The following is an 18,710-nucleotide window of genomic DNA, read 5'->3' on the forward strand; positions in this document are numbered from 1 at the left end:
TAAAAGTAATAACAAGTATCTACTACTTAGTTTATGTATGTGCAACTGCAAACATGTAAAATGACTGAGTTGCTGTAATGGAATATTGTTACTAGATAAATATTTTTGCCTTAAACAGATTCTTGGTTTTAGAATACACAGGAAGATCAGTAGGCTGTGATATTCCATTATGTTGAGTTTTGTTTTTTTTTAACCATAGGCTTTTTCTAGGTTCCACTGCCTTTCCTGAAAAATGACTCTCTCTCTGCTTGCCATCCTCTATCTTCTGTGAATCCAAATGGAACTTAACTTTTATTGTCACTGATTATTTTGAATGAACAGCTTTCTTAATGTAATTTTTGTCATGTCAGTTTTATTTATTAAGTCTTTTATTCACTTATTCATTTTTTTATGCAGCAAATATTGAGTGACAACTATGAGCTCATCTCTGGACTAGGTTCACAGACTAAGGGTTAAACAGGGTGTAATGACTTCCTCAGTGAAGCTCAGAACTAGAGGGGGACAGAGATGGGAATGGATAATTTCAACATGGCATTACCTTCAGAGTGAAGTTATTGCTGAGGGGCATGGAATGTGGTGTCCCCAATGAAACAGGGGACCTAGGACAGAAATGATAAGGTTGCAGCTGAAACTTCTGTTTGTATGTTTGTTTTCTGTCTAGAAAAATAATGCATAGTGTTTGTAGAGAATTTGAAAAGCATAAAGAAACAAGAGAAAAATAGCCTACAATCATACTATAAAGAACTAACCACTATTAACCAGTGGCATATTTTTAAGACCAACTTTTACACAGATGAGCTCAAACTTTACAAACAATTTTGTTATATATATTTTCCCATATCCTGAAAAAAATTCAATTATTTTTATATATGCATAAGATTACCCTATGTAGAAATACTAACATTCACTTTATATTCTTATATTGGTTGTTTTCCTCTTACAAATTACATTGTAATGACTATCTCTGTGCATAAATATCAGTCTGAAATTGTGATTTCTTCCTCCAGAAGGAATCCTAAATGTGACTTACAGATTAGAGGGTATGATCACTTTTACAGTTCTTGCCTTTTTTTCCAGTGCCCTCTTCTTTATAGATCTCAAGGCAAGAGCTCAATCCTTTAAGGAAGTCAAACAAATTAAAATATGGGGAAGTTCTTTCAAAATTCTTACATGCCTCTGTGTGTGTCAGTGTGCACACACATCTCAGGAAGAAGCACCCATAGACACACATAGTCACATATCCTGACTCCCTCTTACCTAAGAGGCATTCTGCCTCATTTCTTGCCAATTACTTACAAAGGGCTATATTTGTTCATGTTTTTGTTGTTGGTGGTGGTGTTTTTGTTTCATCCATCTCTGTATTTCCAGGACCTGGTGTACGATAGGAACTTAGTAAATGTTTCTTGAATAAAAGAGACAGGAGAAAAATAAAACCATTAAATCATTAATGTTTACTTTTTGTTTAATACTATATTTTGTTTGTTTTTCAGCATTCTGCAAGATATGGTGGTAAATCTTGGCCCCAAGTCTTCATGATTGACGGGCTCTTTTGCACAACTCAGAGGTAAAGCTAGCTGTATTGCTGGTGTGAGGAAAATCTTTCTCTCTGGGAAATTTACTCTGGAATGTCTTTGGGTCCTCTTGAAGTGATGGCTGTCATGCTTTGTGTTCCTACCTAAAACACCCTGGGGGGTGCATCATGGAGCCTTCGGCAGCTGGGGCTTAGGGTACCTTTTCGCTGGTCTATTATGTATTTGTGGTTAAAGAAAGAGAATATTGATTCTCTTTCTTCTCTTTAAGTTCCTGGTAAATGTCATTCAGAGCCTTACATTTTCCTGCCTGGATTTTAGCCTCACATATTAGGTAGTCTCAGATTGGTTTGACTTTAAACACAACTATGTTAGCATTCTTTCTTCAAATGTCCCTGTCTCAATATGTTTACCAGAAGGAACCATCCTCAGTTGTGGAAACTGAAGTCAAACCATATGTAAGATAAATGTTTACATAGGAAACAGACTTGGAGATTTATGAGCTTAAGAAGCAGGTGCTATTATTTTGAGGTCTTCCACTTTTAAATAATGGCAACATTGAATTATTTGCTTCATATGGGGAGCCAGGAAGGTACAATTGAAAACGCCTATTCTTTTGAGAAATTAGAAGTGTTCATTCCAATATCTATTCCTTGCTTACCAGGGATAATGCTGAATGAATCACAGACTGGTGGATGGATGTCCCTTCCAACACTTTTAATTAGCAGCACTGCCCATTAGGGTGAACAGAGTGTGTTTCCCTGCAGTAGATTACCTCACACCCCCTTAAATGAAGTAGAAATCTTATTCTCCACAAGGTAATATTTATCTCTTCCCCAGCCAGACAAGCATAGAAAATTAAACAATGGTCCGTTAAAAAGCCCAGCTAATGTATTTATCATTTCCAGTTTATGTGAGTTTGCAAGGCAAATATGAGTGGTAGCTATTTGTTATGGGACCTTGGGGAACAGTGGAGTTGGAGAGGGAGCTGGGAGGCTGGAGGATCTGAGACTTGTAAAAATTCATTAAAAATATGAGGAGCTATTGGAGACAGAGGAAATTAATTACTCCAAGGGACTCAAATGTCACTACTTATTTAAGTGACCTGGAGAGGAGGCTGAAAAACCTGTTTTCTGAGTGTGTCTGTATAGGAGAAGGTTGGGAGCTGGGATTCCTCAGCTGTCAATTTTTGCATTTCCTTGGTGACTTATTGACATGTTAACCTGGCTTGTGCTCCAGCCTCCTCTAATGAGTAGAGTTAAATGAGAAGTGGGGGTGGGGGTGCAGGGGAGCACTCTCCCCTGCAGGCTGGCCAGGTCATTCAGAGGAGCTCACCAGGCATGTAACTGCCAGACCTAGGGGAAGCTGGTAATTTACCACAGTGGAGACAGAGGCAGATTGTTTGCAACTGGACTGAGTTTGGTCTTTTATTACTGCTTTTGCATCCACAAAGCTATTCTCTGAGGTGAAGTGAATTTGGGAAGACAAATTATGGTTTCCTACCTAAGGAGGACTGGGGAGCAGTAGCTTCTGAAAACAGTCATCTTTTCGAGATTGCTTGTCTAATAAATCTCTCTAATGCATTCTGCCTATAGACAGGGGTTGAAAATATATAGGTACATGATGACTTAAAAGTTCAAAATCAGTAAGCACCCAGAGTGATTCAGTAAAAGCTTTCTCACCTATGTGCCTTACTGAGATGGAAGAAGTAAAGGTTTTATTCTGAACTCTGCTGCTCACCAGCTGTCAGACCCTCCCCAAGCCACCACAGTGCGCCCAGTGTCTGTCGTATTATGTACAAAGTGGAACAATCATGGGTATCTTCTGTGATTGTTAAGATCAATGCTCCCAGAAGAGCTTTGGGGGATGGAAGTATGAGACAGGTGTGCAGTGACCATGCCATGTGTTGGCCACTGGGATGAAAAATTCCCTGTTTTCAAAGAGTCTTGGTCTTTAGGCAGTGGGGCTGTTCTGGGGTCTCTGTTCCTACCTGGGTCAAAGCAGACAGGCTCTGCAGTCTTCTCCTGGCTTATTCAGTAAGGAAGAGTGCATCAACACACCAAAGAAGACTCAACAAATGAGGCCCTGAGGACTGCTTTTGGGGAAGATGTCCCATGGTTTGGAAAAAAAATAAAGAATGTGAAGCATAGCTTTGGGAGTGTTGAAATCCTAGGCGTTCACCTCTGGGAGCAGTCCTAAGCAGTGAACACTTCCCCAACTTGAAAAAATACTGTCCCTTTGAAGTGGAGACAAATCATGCATTGAAGGTGGTGATGTTGGAAGATTATTCATTTATTCCTAGAAAGAGATGATGATGAAGTAAATTCAGGCAGGGTCAGTGGGAATAGAGAAGAGAGAACTTGGAGAGGTCTTGGAAAGGAAGGGATTCCAGGCTTTTCAGTAGTCAGGGTGGCATGTGCTTAGAAGAGGGAGCAGTGCAGTGACTCTAAGCTGGAGAGTCTTCCCAAGGCACTTGTAATGTCATTAATAGAAACCATAAAAAAATGCTGGATACAATCCCTTTGCTCAAGGAGCTCAGACTGGTAAACAATGAACAATCATAGAGTAGACACATAAGCCCCGGGCTGAGAGGGAGGGGGCTGTTGAGCTGGACCTCAGGGAATGAGCAGCCCCATGCTGGATGAGAAAAGGTTTTAGGAAGGATGTTCTACAGAGCAGCTGCTCACAGCAGCTCTGAACTACAGCTACCCAAGCGCACAGTAAGGATGCCCATCTGAGAGCTGCACAATTGGTTTGCTCCGTTTCTCCAGCAGCCAGCATTTTGCACAGCAGCATGCACTCAGTGATTTTCAAAGGCCTCTGTGCCATTGTTGTCTCCTGGAAATAGACTTGAAGGATTGCCTGCCTGTTCTCATTAACCAGCCCTGATATGACCTAGGGTCTGACCCGTCCTGAGAGTGCCCAGAAAGCTTCCCCAGAGACCCAATTCTGAATAATTGCTAAAACCACTATTCCCATTCTCTGGTGGGTTTTTTTTAGCTTCCCCCCACCCCACAACAAGTTATCTTTAAAATTGCTTGAAAGTCTTCAACTGGCATTACTGAGCTGTTGGCTATTTATTGTGTGGATAGGATGTGTCTGCCTATACATTCATTTGTATTCATTTGTAGCATCATAGGTGAGACATCATTATGCCTTCCCATCTGGGCAATAGGATAGTAATAAGACAGGAAAATTTTTTCTGCTGTTCTTCCCTTCTTCCCCCATCTTGAATTCATTCCTTTGGTGCCTTGTATATGCTTCCTCATTTGCTTTTATTTTCTCACATTCTGTCTGTTTACCCTTCTACTTTTCCTCTCTCTTCTGATAGAATCACATATGCTCCAACTTGGAAGGAAGTAGGAGATTCTAGATACCAGGGAGCACAACTGCAAACTTTGAGAAGGTTCTTAACCACATGGTAATTCCCCTTATCTGTTATTTTTGGTGGTGGTGTTGCTTTTCAAAGCTGAATGTCTTGGATTTGAATTTCTGCTCCAACACATAACAGCTGTCTCGCATTGAGCAAATCATTCTCTTTAAGCTTCAATTTTCACATCAATAAAAATCAAGTAGCAATAATACTTTCCATATAAGACAGTTGTAAGAATTTAATGAGAGAGTACATATGAAAGGGTCTGACACATCATATATTCTCAGTGAAAAATGTTAACTATAATTGTTGCTTAAAATAATAATACAAGCTATTATAAAGCCTTAAAAGACCAAATGCAGGTGTGCTGATCTTTGGCATCAAGGAAAGGAGAAGCTGGGAAGACTTTCCCACTCTTTGGCTGGTCTTAGAAAATGGAAATCTCCAGGGACAAAGGCGAGGAAAGCAGCCAAAGCTGTGGATGCACAGGCAGCCCTCCCTGGCTGCAGGGTGACGTGGGTGCTGAAAAGTGGAAAGGCCTGCCTGGACCCCTGAGTTGCTGCTGGGCCTCAGGCAAGCATCTAATCAACCATCCCCTAGATACAGTATTCCTTCCCACGTGGTGTGGTGGCTTAGTAATGTGCCCACTTGGCTGGGTTGAATTATATTATTCAGTTTTGCTGTTTTTTTTAAATCCTCATTGGGGGATATGTTTATTGATTTTAGAGAGAGGGGAAGGGAGGAAGAGAGGGAGGGAGGGAGGAGGAGAAGAGAGAGAGAGAAGCATCAGTGTGAGAAAGGAACATCAATTAGTTGCCTCTGGTACACACCCTGACTGGGGATTGAACCCACAACCTTTTAGTATATGTGACAATACTCCAAGCAATTGAGCCACCTGGCCAGGACTCATAATTCAGTTTCTTATATGTTTCTAGTTAGTGTGGGCCACAGGGACATTCTTGGGATATTTGGAAGATGGAAAGAAATCAGCAGCCACTTTGTAGCTCACACACTGCTGCTGATCTGCTGACTCACTTTGTGGGTTCACTTCATGGACTTGAAACAGCATCTGGGCCTGCAGCTGCTCTCCTGTTCCCTGGATCATCCCAGCTTCCCCAGCTCCTCATCTCGATGTGTGTGTTTAGTTCCTTGAGAAAAAAATCCTCGTTCCACTGGTCCTCCACATCAGCAAGTTGGGAAGCAGGGCAAACTAAGGTTCCTGTTAGTTCTCAGGGAGTTTCAGCTCATGCTTGTGGTTTCCAAGCTGCTCCTCATTGGTCTCAGATTAGCTCCTCTTGGGGTAGGTAAAGGCCAATGATGATCAGATGTTGAACTTTAGAATTCGCAACAGAGGAACAAATTAGTATACTCTTATTTTTTTAATAACAAGGAATATCTTGAACCAGTAATAACCTAAATTCTTACACTATTCACAGTCTGGCATAATAACTTTTTGCCTAAATTATTTTTTGAAGAAGGCTTAGGTTGAAGAAATTGGGTGAATATTTGTTCCTTTAAAAAATGGGTGTGTATAGATGTGTGAGTCTTATAAATCAAATACTTATAAAAATTTTATAGAGCTGACCAAAAAATGGTAAAACACTGAAATATGAAAGGAGGACTAAAAATTATCTTAGATGAACCAGAATTTAAAACTAACAAAAAAGCCAGTATAGAAAGTAGACCATCCTATTATAGAGCTGACTACAAAAAGGAACTAAAAGCCATAATGAAGGGACTTTTAAAAACTGACACAACCAACTGATGAAATTAAGCCCATACAAATGAAATTGTTATGAATGGATAATGTAGATGTCCATTCAAAGAAAAGAACCTCTGTCGTCTCCAGCAAAGGAAGGTGAGTAGAAGAGGTGACTCTAGAAACATCCTATTCTTACATGTGAATAGGCAACCAATTATGAGCTCACAAACGTGGTTAGAAAAATCTCTATAATTGGCAGGTGCGTGGCTCCCAGACGAAGACATGGAGGATATAGGTGACAGATGAAATTCACATTTGTGGCCAAGCCTCACCCTGCTCTTCTGCATACATTTATCGTTAAATAGCAGCCGAAGTTGAAGAAATAGCTGGCTTACCCTCTCCTCATCCCCACCATGCATGTGTACACACACACATACACACACTGCCCATCTCACCAGGATCAACTGAGTGCTACAGCAAAATGCCTGGCACATGATAGGTCCTCAAAAAGAAGTGTTGGATGGGTACGTGTACTAATGAATTCCTTAAGGAACTGAAGGGGAAAGCCTAGAGATATCAGTAGACATTATGACAGCATCCTGGATGAAATGAAATGGAAAAAAATGCCCAGGAGAATTACTTTACTGAAGATTTAACATGTTGATGTTCATAACACCTCACCTGCCAAAGGTATCCTACTCAAAATGAACGAAGCAACAGAACAGGATTAAATTGGCACAGCTGGAGGAGATCTGCCTGTGTGTGAAGAGCTGAATGTTATCTCCAGGCAACGGATGGAGTTGTAACATGAGGATTCTTATTTTTAGTGTTAGGGAAAAAAATGATTTTGAACCAAGAGACACCTAGAATTGATAAGGGAAGATCAGAGCTTGAGGGAGGGAATGGATATATAATAAGCTCAGACCAGGAAGGCTGAGCAAAGAACGGGAATAGAGGAGATTTCTGTGGAAGGGGGTCTTGTTATTTCAGAGTGGCACCAGAAAACATACTGAGGTCCCCTAGGGCATCTGGTCAACTCAGGCCCCCAGTGCTTGGCACAAGCTACATCACTGTAGGCACCTAAAGGTTAGGAATCAGCTTCCCATGGGTAAAGAAGACCAGTAACCCCGCTGTGTGTACATGTCTGCATCCTTTGGGAAACAGGGGAGTTTTTTATTAAATCACTTCTCATGACATATTATAATTATCTACATTTTTCTCTTACTCTTTATGTTCTCCTGTGGTTCCAGGACCATGATTTTTGCCTTGTTCTGGTTTTGGGGGGTTTTTATTTGGGGGGTAGAGGTGCTTGGAGGGGTTGTTGGTGTTATTTTGTTTTTCTGCATCTTTATTTCTAGTATTTATTTTTAAGAATTTTTAAAAAATCACTGAGCACCCCCATGTACTAATAATATAATAATGATAAATCTCACTCTAGACATGTAAGAAAGCTAGTTTTATCCACACTCATCAGTTATGAAAAAGAGGATCAGAGAAGTGAAGGAGTTGGTTCAAAATCTTACAGCTGGTAATTGTTGAACGAAGAATTGAACCCAGACTTGTCTGGATGAAATCTGTGATCTGTCCACTATTCCCCTAAGCCTCAGAGCCTACAATAAAGTAAGTAGGTGCTCCCTAAAGATTTCTTGGAAAGAATGAAAGAGAGATAGAGGGATGATAGATCATGAGAGGGTAGAGAATATTTAAATGCTAATAGACTTTTAGAAGATCCATTTTGAGCAGATCAGAGACAAATGGACCTGATGAATGAAACACAAAGGAGGCCAAGTCAACTGTGAGAATGTTCGGTCAAAGTTGGGAAAGGTAATGAGTCTTAGATAAAACAGAAAACTCTGCTGACTGGCTCTTCTACAAATAACCAACCCCATCTTACCTACCTGACCTTCATTCCCCAGCCTCAGCTTGCCAATTTTCTCCATTAGCAATCTTAGAGGAAACTCTTAAGATCATACTTTAGGAATGAGTAAATTAAGACTCAGGAGTTTGTAGAACTCATTTATACCAGGAATGAGGTTGAAAGCAAGTCACCAGGAGAAAGCTACCCAGACACCAAATATTGTGGGAGTGTCTACATTTGCTATAAGATGACTCTCCCAAAGGGGAATTTCTATAGGAATTTTTTTCTTGACAGCCAACTTCATGTAAGCCAAGCCTGTCTCTTCTTGTGAGCATTACCAGGGGAAATGAAAAGCCCATTCAGAGCTTGCTTGCCCCTAGATTTTTCACCTTTCTGTGTTTAACATGTGGCTTTAATGTTCCTCTAATGCTGGTGTCTTTATGTATCAGTGTCTCTTTGCTGGGGACACTGTTTGTTCTGTTTGTCCCATTGAAGGTAATGCTCCCAGATGGCTCACAAATTAGGTTCAATAAAATGTAGTCATTCTTCTCTTTCCGTGAGTCTTTGGTGCTGAACTCATTTAACTTACCTAATATCCTATTTCTGTTGTTAAATTCTAAACATGGATTGATTAAGACAGGGGACTAAGCTTTCTGGTTAGGGCAGCGAGCTTTTTGAAGTGGAAAGGACAGCTCTGGAACTAAAAACCTGATATAAGGTTTACTTTGCCACTTGTCTGTGTGTCTGTGTGTCTGTGTAGGTGTGGTTTCTTGCGTCTCTCTTCTTTGTTGCTCATATAGCATCAATTTCCTCACCTGTAAAAATAGGAACCAGAGGTAATTGAGAAAAGCAAGTGGTAACATATATGTGACAATAATGGGTGAAGTATAAATAATTATGAAAAAATAAGTTGGTATAATACATTTAAATATTAATAAAAAAGCTTGAAACTGGAAGCATACCATTTACTTAAATTCTAAGAGGAAAAATAAAATCAGGACATTCTAGTATTATAAGGAATCTCAGAGATTAACTACTTCAGTTCCTTTTTTGACAGTTGAGAAACCTGAGTCTCCAAGTGAGGTGGTCACATGCATTAAATCACACAGCACATGAAACCAAGCTAGGCCTACTTTTCCTGCGACTTAGTTCTCCATTCATCTTCGGCCCAAAGGCCGCTACCCTCTCCCTTCCCCACTTCTGTACACTGTCTGTTGTAGCCCTCAATGGAACTGCTCAGACCAGAAGCTTTAAACTTCACATGCCAGGGGATACTAGTTCTGATTGGTCCACTGAAGGTAATGCTCCCAGATGGTTCAATAATATGTAGCCCATGCCCCTAATGCTTGCATTTTCCAATGTATTTATGAGGACATTTCTTTGGCTATAATTAGGAGAATGAATGTTGCAGATTTGGGGAAGATGGCTTATCCAGTGTGGTTAAAATCTCCTGGATTTCATAGAGTTCACCCTTTAAGCGCTAATGGGAGTGTCTAAAGTATTTGTTGATTCTGCCTCTGAAATCTACTCAGACATTTCCTTCCTTCTTGAACTTTTTACACTGTAAGCTTCCTGAGGGCAGGAACCTTGTCTGTTTTCCATTTTGTAATATATCTCCAGTGCTCAGCACAATGTTTGGCTCATAGCAGGTGCTCAGAAGGTATTTGTCTAATGGAAGAGTGAATCCTCACTGCCATTGCCTTCATTCAAGGTCACATTGTCTTTCTCAAGAGGCTTGGAAGTACTCTACCTCTAGTCTTACTCTTTCCAAACTCTCCTAAATCCTGTCCTCTGAGTATCCTACTAAATGACAAATATGAAAAGGTGACTCCTGTGCTGAAAATTTGTTAATGGTTCCCCTTTGCCTGATAGAACTGGAAAAGTACCTGAATGGAGACCTTAAAGTTCTTTATAATATGGCCCCAGACTAACTTCCCAGCCTCACCTGTAGACTCCTTTCTTCCATCTACCTTTCAACACACACACGAAAACACACACCTCTATTTATTGGCTTCTACCTGGAATGTCCTTTCTTTCCTTTACCACATAGTGGACTCCTACCTATAACTCAAGCACCTTTCAGCAACCCCTTCCCAACCTGCTTTGGTCTCCTCAGTTATTAGGCAGATTCCTCCAGAAGGTGAGCTGCAGCTTTAATCCCTGTGCATTAGGAAATAGGAGATAATCCTGAACTGTTGCCCTTCCCTCCAGGGATGCAGATGATTGAGGTGAGGTCCCACTGAAGCCAAGTTGTCCCTTAGATGAGAACATTTGCACTAGACCCCAACAGAGGACAGAGAGCAGGATGCTTTGTGCACCAGGGACTGGGGAGGAGTGGGGACTTGCTCACCATGGCAGAGGACGTGATTTCTCACCAGGTCCCAGCTACATGATCTCACGCTCCCCACCCAGTGCTGCTGGATAGGCATACTTCATGAAAACAAAATAATATAAACACTGATTTTTATCTCCTTACTTAACTCTAACAAAGTTATCACACATGAGTTATTGTTTTTATCAATATAAAGTAAGAACACTTATTCCATGTTTTAGAAACTAAAGAAAAAAAGAAAACAAACAAACAAACAAATAACCACAATCATCTGGGTGTATTTCTTCCTGTCTTTATGTAGATATATTTTATATGACCTATATTTTACATGAAAGCCTTGTTTGTTTCACTCATACCATAAGCATTCTCCTGAGGTGCTAGGTGTTGCTAATATCAATCACTTTAAATGACTGAGTAATATTCCATTGAGTAAATGGACTGTCATTGGATAGATCCACCATAATTTATTTAGTCATTTTCCATGTTGAAGATTGGTCCCTGTAATATTTTACTTCTGTCAGTAACATACAAAGATGACTTTATACACAGATATATTCTACTCTGGTGTTATTTCCTTAAAATGACTCTGACATCACATCAATTACTATTTTGTAAAACTTCCCCTTTTAAAAACATTCAATGCCCCTTACATCCTTCCTCCCTGTGAGGTAGAAGTTAATCCCTTACTCCATCATAAGGAATTTGAAAACCTGCAGACTATGGCCCTTTTGTAAGTCCCAGCGTCTTTAAAAAAATTTTTTTAAATCTTCACCCAAGGGTATGTTTGTTGATTTTAGAGAGAGAGGAAGGAGAGGGAGGGAGGGAGAGGGGAGAGAGACAGAGAGAGAGAGAGAGAGAGAGAGAGAGAGAGAGATCAGTGTGAGAAACATCAATCAGTTATCAGTGTGAGAAACATCAATCAGTTGCCTCCCACATGTGCCCTGGAAGGGAATTGAACCCAGGACCTAGGTGTGTGCCCTGACCCAGTATCGAACCCACAACATTTTGGTATACAGGACGATGCTCCAACCAACTGAGCTACCTGGCCAGAGCCCAGCATCATATCTTTATCAGTCCCTGCATTTCATTTACCCCCAGCCCACTGTCCTGACTGTGGTTCTAACACACACCTAGCTGTGCTTGGAGCTCTGTGCTGGTGTTCAGGCTGGCCCTGTGACCTTACCGAGCCCTGCACACAACCTGCATACACTAACCCTTTGGCTCAGACTCATACCAGATAGTACCTACTTTGCTGGCTAAAGCAAGATGATTTAAGCACTCTTTCCCCATGATTCCCCGGGGATGTCTCTGTCACACGCTTATCGCACTCTGCTGAAAATTCATGACTCCCTGAAGCTGGGAAATGTATCTCTTTCATTGTTTCCCTGTTGCTAGCACAGTACTCAACACACAGTTAAGTGTAGAATAGCTGATAAGCAAACATAACAATAGATTTGGCAACTGAGATGTCCTGGTAATGGGGTATGGAAAGAGTAAATGACTCTATTTGCAAAGTATTGACAGCTAGTAGGTGTGTCCTCCATTTTAAAATGGACAATCTATTATGAGTAAAGTGCAAAGAGAAGAAAAACTGTAGGTGGGATTGCTATAAAGGAACTGAGCACCAAAGACCCTATTGATTAATGCACATCTGTATAAATTTTCACATTTTAGTATTTAGAAATTTTATCATGCTGTGCCATGCCTTTAAATGCCATTTATATGCTAAAGATTTCCACATTTTTTTGTACAACCGCACCATTCTCCTGAACTCAGGGCTTCTGACTCCATCCCTATCCCCAAACATCTTCATTGGATGTCTGCTAGGTAACTCAAACTTCAAAACTCTAGACCCAAACTCAGCTTATCTGCCCCAGCTACTTCTTCCACAACCTTCCCTATCTTGGTGAATGGCATTTCCAGTCTTGCAGTTGCTCAGCCAAAACCCCTGGATTCCCCTTTGAAACCCCTCTTTCTTTTGTAATCTACATCCCCTCCACAAGCATTTTTTTTTTGGCTGGCTTGACCTTCAAACTCTATTCAGAATTCAGCCACTTCTCACCACACTCTCCACTGCTACTGTCCTGGTCTGAGCAGCTATCTGCATTTTCCTGAATTACTGTAGTGACCTCCTAATGTCTTATCCTTCAACCATGCCCCCATGTTTTACATCCAAAAGGTAAAGTGTCCTTTCAAATGCCCTCTCCTTACCTAAAGCCTTTTCATGGCTGCCCATCTCAAATTCCTAATGTGGTGGTACATCAGCCTGCTCAGGCTACCATAAGAAAATACCACAGATTGGGTGGCTTAAACAACAGACATTTATATTCTCACAGTTCTATTGGTTAGCAGATCCAAAATCAAGGGGACAGCAAATTTGTTTTTTGATGAGAATTCTCTTCCTGACTTGCAGACAGCTGCCCTTCCTCTGTGTCCTCACCTGGCCTTTCCTCTCTATTAGAGGAGAGAGAGAAAGAGAAATGGTTTTATTGGATTAGAGCTCTCATCTAACCTTAATTGCCTCCAAAAAACCCCAAAACTGTAGTTACCCCCAGAAAGGACCTATCTCCTAATCCCATCATACTGGAGGCTGGGCTTGGAAATATGAATTCCGGGGGACACAATGTAGCCTATAACACATAGCCTGTAAATTCCCATGTGATCCATAGCACACTCACCCCACCTTCCTCAGCTGCCCCCAGCCCAACAGGGCTCTTTGCAGCTTTTTGAACGTACCTAGCAGGCTCCCATCCCAGGAGTATTACACTGATTGTCCCTCCCTCTGGTTGGTCCCCCTCGTGTTCCTCAGGCCTCTGCCCAAACGCCACTTTTGGCCTATTTCTTCCTTGACCACCATTTGTAACATTGCACAACTGCTGTACCCCTCAGTCCTGTCCTCTCTACCTCACCTTACTTTTCTCTGAAGCACTTCCATTACCTGACTTTATATGTTTGTTTACCCACCTCCTCCTCTTCTACTCTAGTGGTAAAAGTATACGCTCTAAGGGGGCAGGAAGTTTATCCATTTTTCGTTACAAGTGTACTGCTGGCACTTACGACAGTCTGGGCACACAAGAGAGGCACAATAAATGGTTGATGACTGAATGAATAAGTACAAGTTTTTTTATATGCGTTATCTTATTTCAGCCTCAAACCAAACCTGAAAGAGGGTAGGGCAGATACTTATTCTAGTTTTACACATGCGGAAAACTAACATTCATAAGAGTTAGATTTCATATATGTAGTGGTAATTTCATTAATTGAGTGCTTAATATTGCCGAGGGATACCCATACTGTAATATTTGCTTTCATTTAATCCTTAGAGTAATCCTAAAAAGATTATATATTATTATCCCTATTTTAACACAATTACTTATGCCTTAAAAAGGTTCAATTCCTAGCCCAAGGGAATTGCTACTAAGTGACAGCTTAGATATGAACCCTAATCTGACTTCAAAGAGCTTGTTTTTATCTGGAGTTCACATACTTTTAGCACAACATCATTTGCTAGATAGCATGCTAAATCTTACAATAACACCATACAGTATGGGCCACTATTATCTTCACTTTGCAGATGAGATAGCTGAGGCTCAGAGATGTTAACTTGTTCAAGGTCACACTCTGCTGACCTAAGAGTCTGACTGTCAAATGCTGGCTATCTGCCTCCAAGAGGTGCGTCTAGAGCTGAGCATTTTTCACTTTTCATTGTCAGTTTCATGCACAAAGGGCCTAAATTAACCCCCAGGGTGCCCACCCATGACAGGCCTTTCAGTTTTTGTTTGAAATTCTGATTTCAATAGACACTTGTGAAACAGGAAGCTTGGGCTGATAAAGCCAATTCATATGTTGATTAAATATATTGACAAATATGATTCCACCCAATCATTTTTTTCTAAAAGACATCTTCTTGTTCAGTATCTTTCATTAAGTTGGCTATTTTTGTCCCTATTCCCTTTCTTCTTAGATACCTGTGACGTGTGTGTGTGTGTGTGTGTGTGTGTGTGTGTGTGTGTGTGTGTTTGTGTGTGTTTCACTCAGCCTCTCTCCCTGCCTCTAATGGCATAGCTTAGGTTCAATAGTGGAGAAGGATAATTGAATCTATTTTTCAGACTTGCATTGGTGGGCTCTATTCTGGGCCCATATTATTAGAATTGTGAGAACCAGACATTTCTTTAAAGTAGAGAGGGTTGGGCTGAGCCAGGAAGATTATTAAAAGACATCACAATGCCAGCCTTCGAAAATATATAGGGCACCTAGATTCCTCGCTTTGTCCCTACCCTTGTAGCACAAAGCTGTTCAAACAACTTTTCGGGAAGAGGTTTCTTCCCTCAGTCCTTCCTCTGTAGCCTGCGCTTGGTGCTTGGTGCTCATTTGTCCACCACACATTGGCCCACTGATTCTCAAAGTGTGGTCCCAGGGCCACCTGGGAACTGGTTAGAGATGCATATTCTCAGGCTCCTCCCAGACCCACTGAATCAGAGACTCCAGAGATGGAGTCTGGTACCACCTGTTTTCACAGGCTCTTCAGGTGATTCTGATGCAGGCACACGTTTGACAGCCCCTGTGTTAGAACTGTTACTTCTCCAAACCTCTGCTCCTGTCCCCACCCTGGGCTCGTCCTCTCCTCATAAGCCAGTCAGTACTGGAGGACAAGGACACAGCAGTTCCAATTCTTGTTCTTTCATTACAGCCACAACTACTGTGACAGAGCTAACCAGGGAACTCAGTTCTTGCAGTGCTTGGCATATTCCTTTGAGCCTGGTTTAGGGAACAATATTTTTAACTGGAAAACATATAGGTAACAAGCTGTAGCAGGCACATTTATTGAAAAATTGTTGTCTGCTTTAGGAAAATCCCCTTACTAACCTTCCCCATTTTGATCATATCTTTGCTCTTATTTAATTGAGCATAATAACTATGTTTAGTTGAGTATATTCTGTTTGCTTTAATTCTAAAAAAAATGTACCCATGTAATACATTTAAACCAAATAATACTACAACGCCTATTGAGAAACAGCAATCTCCTACTTTCCATATACTCACCCCTCTGAGACTCTCATCATCTTAGTTTTTTCTTCTCTTATTTAATTCCATATTTCTGAACAACGCACTTGTGTTACCATTTTTCAGTTTGTCAATTTCAGTCATTAGCTCTCAACTTCCTCTTATTGGCCTTGAGAATCTAGTTTCCCTTTCCCTTACCATCTTCACACAGTCCTCCTCCCCAGGGTTTCAGCGCCACCTCTATCTTCCTGTCTCTCTCCCAAGTTCAGAACACCCAGGACAAATTGGTGAGTTTATCAGTTGGCACCCAAGCTTCCCACCCATCCCATCCTACATACTTAACTCCCTCCATTCGGCTAAGGACCTACCACTTTCCCTTCTGCTTCCAGGTTTGTGGTACCTTGAAATCTCCCATCCGCTGTGGTTAATCTCATGTTAAATGGGAAGTCACTCAAACTAAGCTCACACCAAGTTCCACACAAACACCATTAAAGAGAAGATTTATTTCTCTGGTTTTTAAAATAACACTTTATTTTTAGTAACTTATGTGCAAATAATTTATACTAGAATAGTATTACATTTTTATTATATTTTTTATAAATTAGCATTTGCAATGGATATTTTATATTATAGTTATAAACTTTTGTATTTGAAATGCAAGTTAGATCTTGAAATTTTTGGAACTTTCATCTTACCACTTTCTCACTTGGGATGTACTGAGTTCTTAGTTTTAAAATGGTAATACTAATAATTACTTTGCCTTAGGGGCATATAGCAGCTTGAGTTCTTGACATTTACTAGGGATTATGCTGAACCCTTTACATGTATTCATCAATGTAATTAACTACCTTTATATTAATCAAATGTGTGCTACTATTGCCATTTTACAGATGAGGAAACTGAGTCACAGCAAGGTTAAATCAATTGCCCCGAGTTCCACAGCCACTCAGCACTACATAAAATCACCCCTTACAGAATCCCTTATGTGTAATGCGGAGTCATTCAGAGATAACTTCATCTTTAAGTCTTACTGCAGGTCTGTGATTTAAGCATCACAGGTGCCTGGCCTCCCTAAACCCCATAGACTCTCTGCAGGCTGTTGCCTCAGAAGCCCACAGTGAAATATTCACAGTGCCTGACATCACTCTGTCCCATTTCCCTGACCAACATGTATGACATCTCTCCTGATGCTGCTTGCTTATGGGCTATCAGAGGCCTTTTTGCCTGCTAACATCAAGCAGGGAAGACATCAGCCTTGAGCAAGAGAAAAGCTAGAGACCTTAGTTTTGGCTTGCTTGGGCTGCTGCATTCTCCTTTGGGTCCTGGTAAGTTTTCCTGTCCAATGTCCTAAGTATTTCAAGTCAGCTAACTCCATTTTAGTGATTCCAATGCTGCAGCAAGATAGCATTTCTGTTATTTCAGTATTTATTTTACATGCTATCAATATTTTATTTTGAAAGTGCACAGAATTTATAAAATAAAAAGCTCAAAGAAACTAAATTATTTAATGTAGTTTAAATACAAGTACATATAAATATGTTATAAACATTGGAAAAATGTGTACTTACAAAACATAAATATTATAACTGTAATATAAATTATTGGCAAATAAAAGTGCATTAAGATAAATATTCAAAATATAACCGAAAAGCACGTAATAGGAAAATCTAATCAGTTACAGAAATTGAAAATGTAAATATTATTTGTTCTTTATAAAAATATGCTAAAAATAAAGTGAATCGGTGGCATCATTGAATTGCAAACATATATTTGTGCAAACCTGCTGCTATGAAAGCTCTTTCTGGTGGTTTTCTGATTAGAAGGATGGTGAGGAGATACTTAGAAGCGAACCCTGAATATTTTCCTCTGAATTTCATCTTGCAATAATTTTATCTCTTATTTGAGAGTTATGAGGAGTTCTTCTTTGAGCAATGCCTCCTCCTACATCCATCCCAACAAAGACAGCAGGTTTCGTGTTGGTAAAAAGCTGCATTTCCCACCCCACCCCCACCCCTGCCAAAGACAACATTTGATTTGTCTTTATCTTCTGCATTTTCATCATAGACATTTGGTAAATTTGAGGCAGACACACCTGTGTCGTTTTCACACTGTCACACTCGTATCTGCTTTTTCAGAAATTCTTTGAAATGCAATAGTAATTATTCCTTCAATAGGAGCTTTGCAAGACCACAATATAGTTGCTTATTGCAATTCACACAGGTCCAGAGCTGTCTAGACTTGTAGACTGCACCAGGTTGCCTTTTTACATAATTTGAATAATTGAATCATTGGTCTTTCTCTCCAGATATTAATAACTTGAATTTCATAATTTTTAAAAAAATTAAAACAGCACACTACCAAATACATGGATATTTCAGTATTTGAACATAGTACAGTCTACTGTAATCTCATGATTTGGCAATTACAAATCATTCCTCCTTCTATGGAATACCCAGCATGCTTTGAGGTCAGGGCTTCATTTTACAAATGAGGAAAAAAGTGCTCAGGCAAGGGAAGTAAGTAATTAACCTGAGGTCATACAGCTAGCAGCCACCCACAATGAGATTTGAACTGAGTTCTTTTGGACTCCAAAGCCAGAGTAGCTTTTACTAACTCTTCGTAAGTTACAGGTAAGTCCCTTTTATGTAAATAGACTTCATATTACCTACCCTCAGGGTGAGACATGTGATTGACATTTTTCTCCACAGAAACAATCACTTAGCTGGGTTCTAAGAGACGTTTTCCTGAGGTGAGCACTGTTGAGCACCAGAAGGGGCTCTTGTGGATGGCTATAAGATTTCCTCTTGCTTCAGTCTCAAAAAAAGAAAAAAATAGGAATGAGGAGTTTCATAGGTTCCTGATGACCTCCCAAGGTCATTCCCCACTCTGTGATTCTGCAGGTCTGTGAAAGT

At 40.4% G+C, this 18,710-nt stretch overlaps 1 protein-coding gene across 2 annotated transcripts in view; it reads left to right on the forward strand.

Annotated features, from left to right (window-relative positions):
- Positions 1-18,710, forward strand: part of DAB1 (DAB adaptor protein 1) — a 1,094,329-nt gene that overhangs the window by 510,077 nt on the left and 565,542 nt on the right. Inside the window, exon 3 of one of the 2 annotated variants that reach the window (XM_045857163.1) lies at positions 1,491-1,564. The exons of the other annotated variant lie outside the window; for it this stretch is intronic. The gene's annotated coding sequence lies outside the window, so the exon portion shown is untranslated. The remainder of the gene's footprint in view (positions 1-1,490; positions 1,565-18,710) is intronic. 2 annotated transcript variants of the gene reach the window in all.

Source organism: Phyllostomus hastatus, unplaced genomic scaffold (genome assembly GCF_019186645.2).
Source record: "Phyllostomus hastatus isolate PE091 unplaced genomic scaffold, TTU_PhHast_1.1 phas_contig_147, whole genome shotgun sequence".
Taxonomy (NCBI): Eukaryota; Metazoa; Chordata; class Mammalia; order Chiroptera; family Phyllostomidae; genus Phyllostomus; species Phyllostomus hastatus.